Raw genomic sequence first — 6,369 nt, 5'->3', positions numbered from 1 at the left:
CTATGCTCTCTTTGGTGAATGACACCTACGTTTGAACAGGAAGCCCCCAAGTGGTTTTTGGAATTACGATGATGAAGACACATGATCATTGAGGATGAAAAGCACAGAGGTCTTGCTTTATTACTTATCATAATATATACATCGTCAAAAATATGTACATCATAAGAGTCGGTGGCTCAAGTGCAGTAAGGCCGAAGATGAGCAACATTCCACGGCGGGAGGGTCTCCTCCTCCGACTTATGTGAGTCTTTGCACTCTCGAACATCGATAAGGTAGTATGACCCGTTGTTTAAGTTCTTGCTGACCACAAAGGGCCCTTCCCAAGGTGGGACAACTTGATCCTGGATGAGCCGGAGCACCAAATCACCTTCTTGAAAGGTTTTGGACATAACCCGACAGCTGCGATAATGGCGCAAGTCCTGTTGGTAAATCGTCGAGCGGGCTGCTGCCAAGTCATGCTTCTCATCGAATAGGTCAAGTGCATCCTGACGCGCTTGTTCATTATCAGCTTCAACATAAGTCGCCACGCGGGGCGAGTCATGACGGATGTCCCTAGGAAGAACCGCCTCTGCTCCATAAACCATGAAGAAAGACGTGTAACCGGTAGATCTATTGGGGGTAGTGTTGATGCTCCATAGTACAGAAGGTAACTCCTCCACCCAACAACCCGGCGTCTGTTGCAAGGGAACCAGAAGCGGGGCTTGATGCCTTGCAAAATTGCTTGATTGGCTCTTTCAGCTCGACCATTGGACTGGGGATGAGCTACTGATGAAACATCAAGTCAAATATGCTCAAGTTGACAAAATTCCTCCATATCACCCTTGGAAAGATTAGTGCCATTGTCAGTTATAATGCTATGTGGAAAACCAAAGTGAAAAATCACCTTTTTCAAGAATTGAACTGCCATAGCTGCATCACACTTGCTAACTTGCTCTGCCTCAACCCACTTTGTGAATTTATCAACCGCCACCAAAGGTGGGTATTTTTATCTTTGGACCTTTTGAAAGGCCCAACCATATCAAGCCCCCAGACTGCAAACGGCCAAGTAATTGGAATCATCCTCAATTCCTGAGCCGCCACATGAGCTCGACGTGAGAATTTCTAACAACCGTCACATCTCATGACCAGATCCTCTGCATCAACATGAGCCGTCAGCCAATAAAACCCATGAAGGAAAGCCTTGGCCACAAGGGACTTTGAACCGACATGGTGACCACAATCCCCTTCATGAATCTCACGAAGAATCTCACGGCCTTCGTCAAGATAAATGCACCACTCAAACGCCCCAGTGACACTGCGATGGTGTAACACGCCATTGGCAATTGTCATTAACTTAGACCGCCGGGTTATCTGCCTGGCCAAAGTTTCATCCTCAGGCAACTCACCCCGGGTCATGTAAGCCAGATATGGTAGCGTCCAATCTGGAATAGCACGAAGGGCCGCCACTAACTGTGCCTCCGGGTCAGGAATAGCCAAATCTTCCTCCGTAGGCAATTTAACGGAGGTATTGTGTAGAACATCCAAAAAAGTGTTAGGTGGCACTAGCTTACACTGAGATTCGAAATGGCTCAAATCATCAGCTGCCTCATTCTTCCTGCGATCAATGTGTTCCACCTGATAACCCTTGAAGTGCCCAGCAATAGCATCAACCTCACGGCGGTAAGCCGCCATGAGCGGGTCTTTAGAATTCCATTTGCCTGAGACTTGTTGAGCCACCAAATGTGAGTCTCCAAAGCACCTTACTCGTCTTAAATTCATCTCCTTAGCCATCCGAAGACCATGGAGTAGGGCCTCATACTCAGCTGCATTGTTAGTACAGGGAAACATCAACCTTAGCACATAACAAAATTTGTCACCTCGAGGGGAAGCTACGACAACTCCAGCCCCCGAGCCCTCCAATTGCCTGGATCCATCAAAGTGAATAGTCCAATACGTGTTATCCGGCTTTTTTCAGGCATCTGTAGCTCTGTCCAGTCATTGATGAAATCCACCAGTGCTTGAGACGTGATGGCCGTGCGTGGCACATATTTTAAACCATGAGATCCAAGCTCAATCGCCCACTTGGCGACTCGTCCTGTGGCCTCTCTGTTTTGAATGATATCTCCTAAAGGAGCAGAACTAACCACAGTGATGGGATGACCCAGAAAATATTCTCTAAGCTTCCGGCTGGCCATGAACACCCCATAAACAAGCTTCTGCCAATGTGGATTTCTCTGCTTGGACTCAATAAGCACCTCACTGATGTAGTAAACCGACCGTTGAACCGGATACTCTTTGCCAGCCTCCTTGTGCTCCACCACAATGGCCACATAGACAGGACGTGTGTTAGCAGCCACATATAACAATAATGGCTCCTTATCAATAGGAACAGAAAGGACCGGCGGCTCAGCTAGCTGCCTCTTCAAATCTTCAAATGCATCATTAGCAGCATCACTCTAGACAAAGTCGTCTGTTTTCTTCATCATCTGGTACAGTGGTATGGCCTTCTCACCTAACCGGCTCATGAACCGGCTTAAAGCTGCAATACGACCCACCAGACGCTAGACATCATTGATACACTTGGGTTTGCCAGAGAGGTAATAGCCTTGATTTTCTCCGGGTTAGCCTCAATGCCTCTGTTAGAAACCAGAAATCCCAAAAGCTTGTATGCCAGCACACCAAAGACACACTTGGCCAGGTTAAGCATCATATTGTAGACCCGGAGATTATCAAAGGTCTCCCTTAAGTCATCTATCAAGGTTTCCTTCTCTCTGGATTTCACCACAATATCATCCACATAAGCATGGACATTATGCCCAATCTGAGTATGAAGAAAATTTTGCACAGAGCACTGATAATAGTTGTCTTCTCCTGGTCCCCAACTGCCATTTTGATCTGATGATAACCAGAGTAAGCATCCAAAAAACTCAAACGCTCACAACCCGCCGTAGCATCAATGATTTGATCAATACGTGGGAGAGCAAAGGGATCAGCCGGGCAGGCCTTGTTCAAGTCCGTGTAATCCACACACATACGCCATGTGCCATTCTTCTTGAGCACTAGCACCGGGTTAGCCAACCACTCAGGATGAAACACTGCAATAATGAACCCAGCTGCCAAGAGCCGGGCCACCTCCTCACCAATGGCCTTACGCCTCTCCTCATTGTAGCAACGAAAGAATTGCTTGACTGACTCAAATTTCTGATCAATATTAAGAGTGTGCTCAGCGAGTTCGCTCGGTACACCCGGCATGTCAGAAGGTTTCCATGCAAAGATGTCCCAATTCTCATGGATGAACTCGATGAGCGCGCCTTCCTATTTTAGATCCAGATTTGCACTGATACTGAACTGCTTGGATGAGTCGCCAGGAACGAAATCAATAAGCTTGGTGTCATCAGCCGATTTAAACTTCATTACCGGTTCATGCTCCATAGTTGGCTTTTTCAAAGATGTCATATCAGCCGGGTCAACATTATCCTTGTAAAACTTCAACTCTTCCACTGCATAGACCGACTCAGCACAAGCCGCATCACCTTCTTCACATTTCAAGGCTACCTTCTGACTACCATGAATCGTGATGGCCCCCTTGTAACCCGGCATCTTGAGCTGCAGATAAACATAACACGGCCGCGCCATGAACTTGGCATAAGCCGACCGTCCAAACAGAGCATGATACGGGCTCCTGATTTTAACCACTTCAAAAGTTAACTTCTCAGCCTGGAATCATACTCATCTCCAAAGGCTACCTCCAGTTCAATCTTGCCAACTGGGTATGCCGACTTACCAGGAACCACACCATGGAAAATAGTATTGGACTGCTTAAGATTCTCATCAGTTAACCCCTTGTGACGGAACGTTTCATAATAAAGGATATTAATGCTGCTACCTGCATCCATGAGCACCTTAGTAAACTTGTATCCACCAACTTGAGGTGCCACCACCTTAGCCAAGTGACCCGGGTTATCAACCCGGGGCGGGTGATCCGCCCGACTCCACATAATGGGTTGCTTAGACCATCACAAGTACTGAGGAACTGTCGGCTCAACAGCGTTCACTGCCCTCTTGTGAAGCTTCGGGACCCGCTTGCACAAACTTGTGGTGAAAACATGATACTGCCCACTGTTCAACTGTTTTGGATGACTCTGATATCTAGATTGCTGCTGCTGACACCCCTGGCCAGATTCTTGATTGTAACCACCTTTGTTACCTTGATTAAAACCGCCCTGATTATTCTAGTGGCCCTGAAAACCGGAATTAGAGCTGCCACCTCCATAACCCGGGCCCTGGAAATTGCCACCGGCTGAGCCACCGCCCGGTCCACGGTTGCTGTCAAACATGTTAGAGTTTTTGAAAGCCTTCATAATCGTACAATCTTTCCAAAGGTGAGTGGCCGGTTGATATGTCTCCAACGTATCTATAATTTATGAAGTATTCATGCTATTACATTACCCATCTATGGTGTTTTATATGCATTTATATATCATTTTATATGATTTTTGGGACTAACCTATTGACCTAGAGCCCAGTGCCAGTTTCTGTTTTCTCCTTGTTTTTGTGTTTTACAGAAAAGGGATACCAAAGGAGTCCAAATGACGTGCCAATTTTTGAGGATTTTTTATGGATCAAAAGAAGACCACGGAGCATCGGAGTTGGGCCAGAAGAGCTCCGGGCTGCCCGCGAGAGTGGGGGGCGCCCCCCTATCTCGTGGACAGCCCGGAGACCCGCCTAACGTGAAACCAACGCCAAATATTCCTATAAATACAGAAACATTCGAGAATTAACCTAGATCGGAAGTTCCGCCGCCGCAAGCCTCTGTAGCCACGAGAAATCAATCTAGGCCCTCTCCGGCACCCTGCTGGAGGGGGCCATCATCATCGGAGGCCATGGAGGAGGATCTCGGAGGGGCCATCATCACCATGAAGGCCAAGGACCAGAGGAGGAAAGCCATGGAGGAGGAAGCACAAGGGGGAGAACCTCTCCTCCTCTCTCTTGGTGGCACCGGAGTGCCATCGGGAGGGGAATCATCGCCGCGGTGATCGTCTTCATCAACATCACCATCCTCATCTCTTTTACGCGGTCCACTCTCCCACACCCCGCTGTAATCCCTACTTGAACATGGTGCTTTATGCTACATATTATGATCCAATGATGTGTTGCCATCCTATGATGTTTTGAGTATATATCTTTTGTCCTTGGGTTGACTGGTGATCTAGATTGGTACGAGTTGTATGTTTTATTTTGGTGCTGTCCTATGGTGCCCTCCATGTAGCGCAAGCGTGAGGGATTCCCTCTGTAGGGTGTTGCAATACGTGCATGATTCACTTATAGTGGGTTGCGTGAGTGACGGAAACACAAACCCGAGTAAGGGGGTTGTTGCGTACGGGATAAAAGGGGACTTGATGCTTTAATGCTATGGTTGGGTTTTTGCCTTAATGATCTTTAGTATTTGCGGATGCTTGCTAGAGTTCCAATTATAAGTGCATATGATCCAAGGATGGAAAAGTATGTTAGCTTATGCCTCTCCCTCATATGAAATTGCAATGACGACTATCGATCTTGTTAACAATTGCCTAGGACAATTCCGCACACCGATCCACCATTATTCCACACTTGCTATTTATATTATTTAGTATTATATTCTAACTTTATGATAATAGCACCTACTTTTATATTTTAGCTCCCCGGTATCATAAAAATTTATCCTCTTTATACCCATAACACAATTTTATTTCTTGTTTCTAGTTGGAAGCAAATGTTCGGTGCACGTAGAGTCGTATCAGTGGCAGATAGGGCTTTAGAGAATATTGATCTTACCTTTAGCTCCTTGTTGGTTTGACACTCCATACTTATCACTTCCACCTTTGGGAATTGCTATGATGATTCCCTGCACTTTGGGATTATCAAGCTCTTTTCTGGCGCCGTTGCCGGGGAGCAATAGCGTGGGGTTGATATTTTCGTGTGTGCTTGTTTGCTTTCTTCACTTAGTAGATTTTGTTTTTCCTTTTGTTTCTGTTTAGTTGCGGGTGAAACATACAATTTTTTTTAAAAGAATGAAAATACCAAAAAAAGAATTACTTGCCTCTCATGCCTAAAAAAAAGTTTTTCAAAAAGAGAAGTGATTGGAAAGTTATGCATTGAAGAAGTGAGGGTCGACCTTGAGCACTTGTGTTCATGCTCACGGAAACAATGTAGAATTTTTCATGGAAATTTCTCTGTAAATAATTAACCCCTTTGTATATATCCTTTGTATTATAAAAATAATGTGCCAAGCTTGGTTTTAGTATGATAAGATTGCTTGTTTACTTTGTGCAGAACAAAAACAGAAACTTTGGCTGTAGTGCATGAATTTAGATTTTTTACTGGAGAGTCAAATGGGTGTGAAACTTTTTG

This window comes from Triticum dicoccoides, chromosome 1B, assembly GCF_002162155.2.
Source record: "Triticum dicoccoides isolate Atlit2015 ecotype Zavitan chromosome 1B, WEW_v2.0, whole genome shotgun sequence".
Classification (NCBI taxonomy): Eukaryota; Viridiplantae; Streptophyta; class Magnoliopsida; order Poales; family Poaceae; genus Triticum; species Triticum dicoccoides.
The sequence above is the reverse complement of the archived record's forward strand: the minus strand, read 5'-3'. Positions refer to the sequence as shown.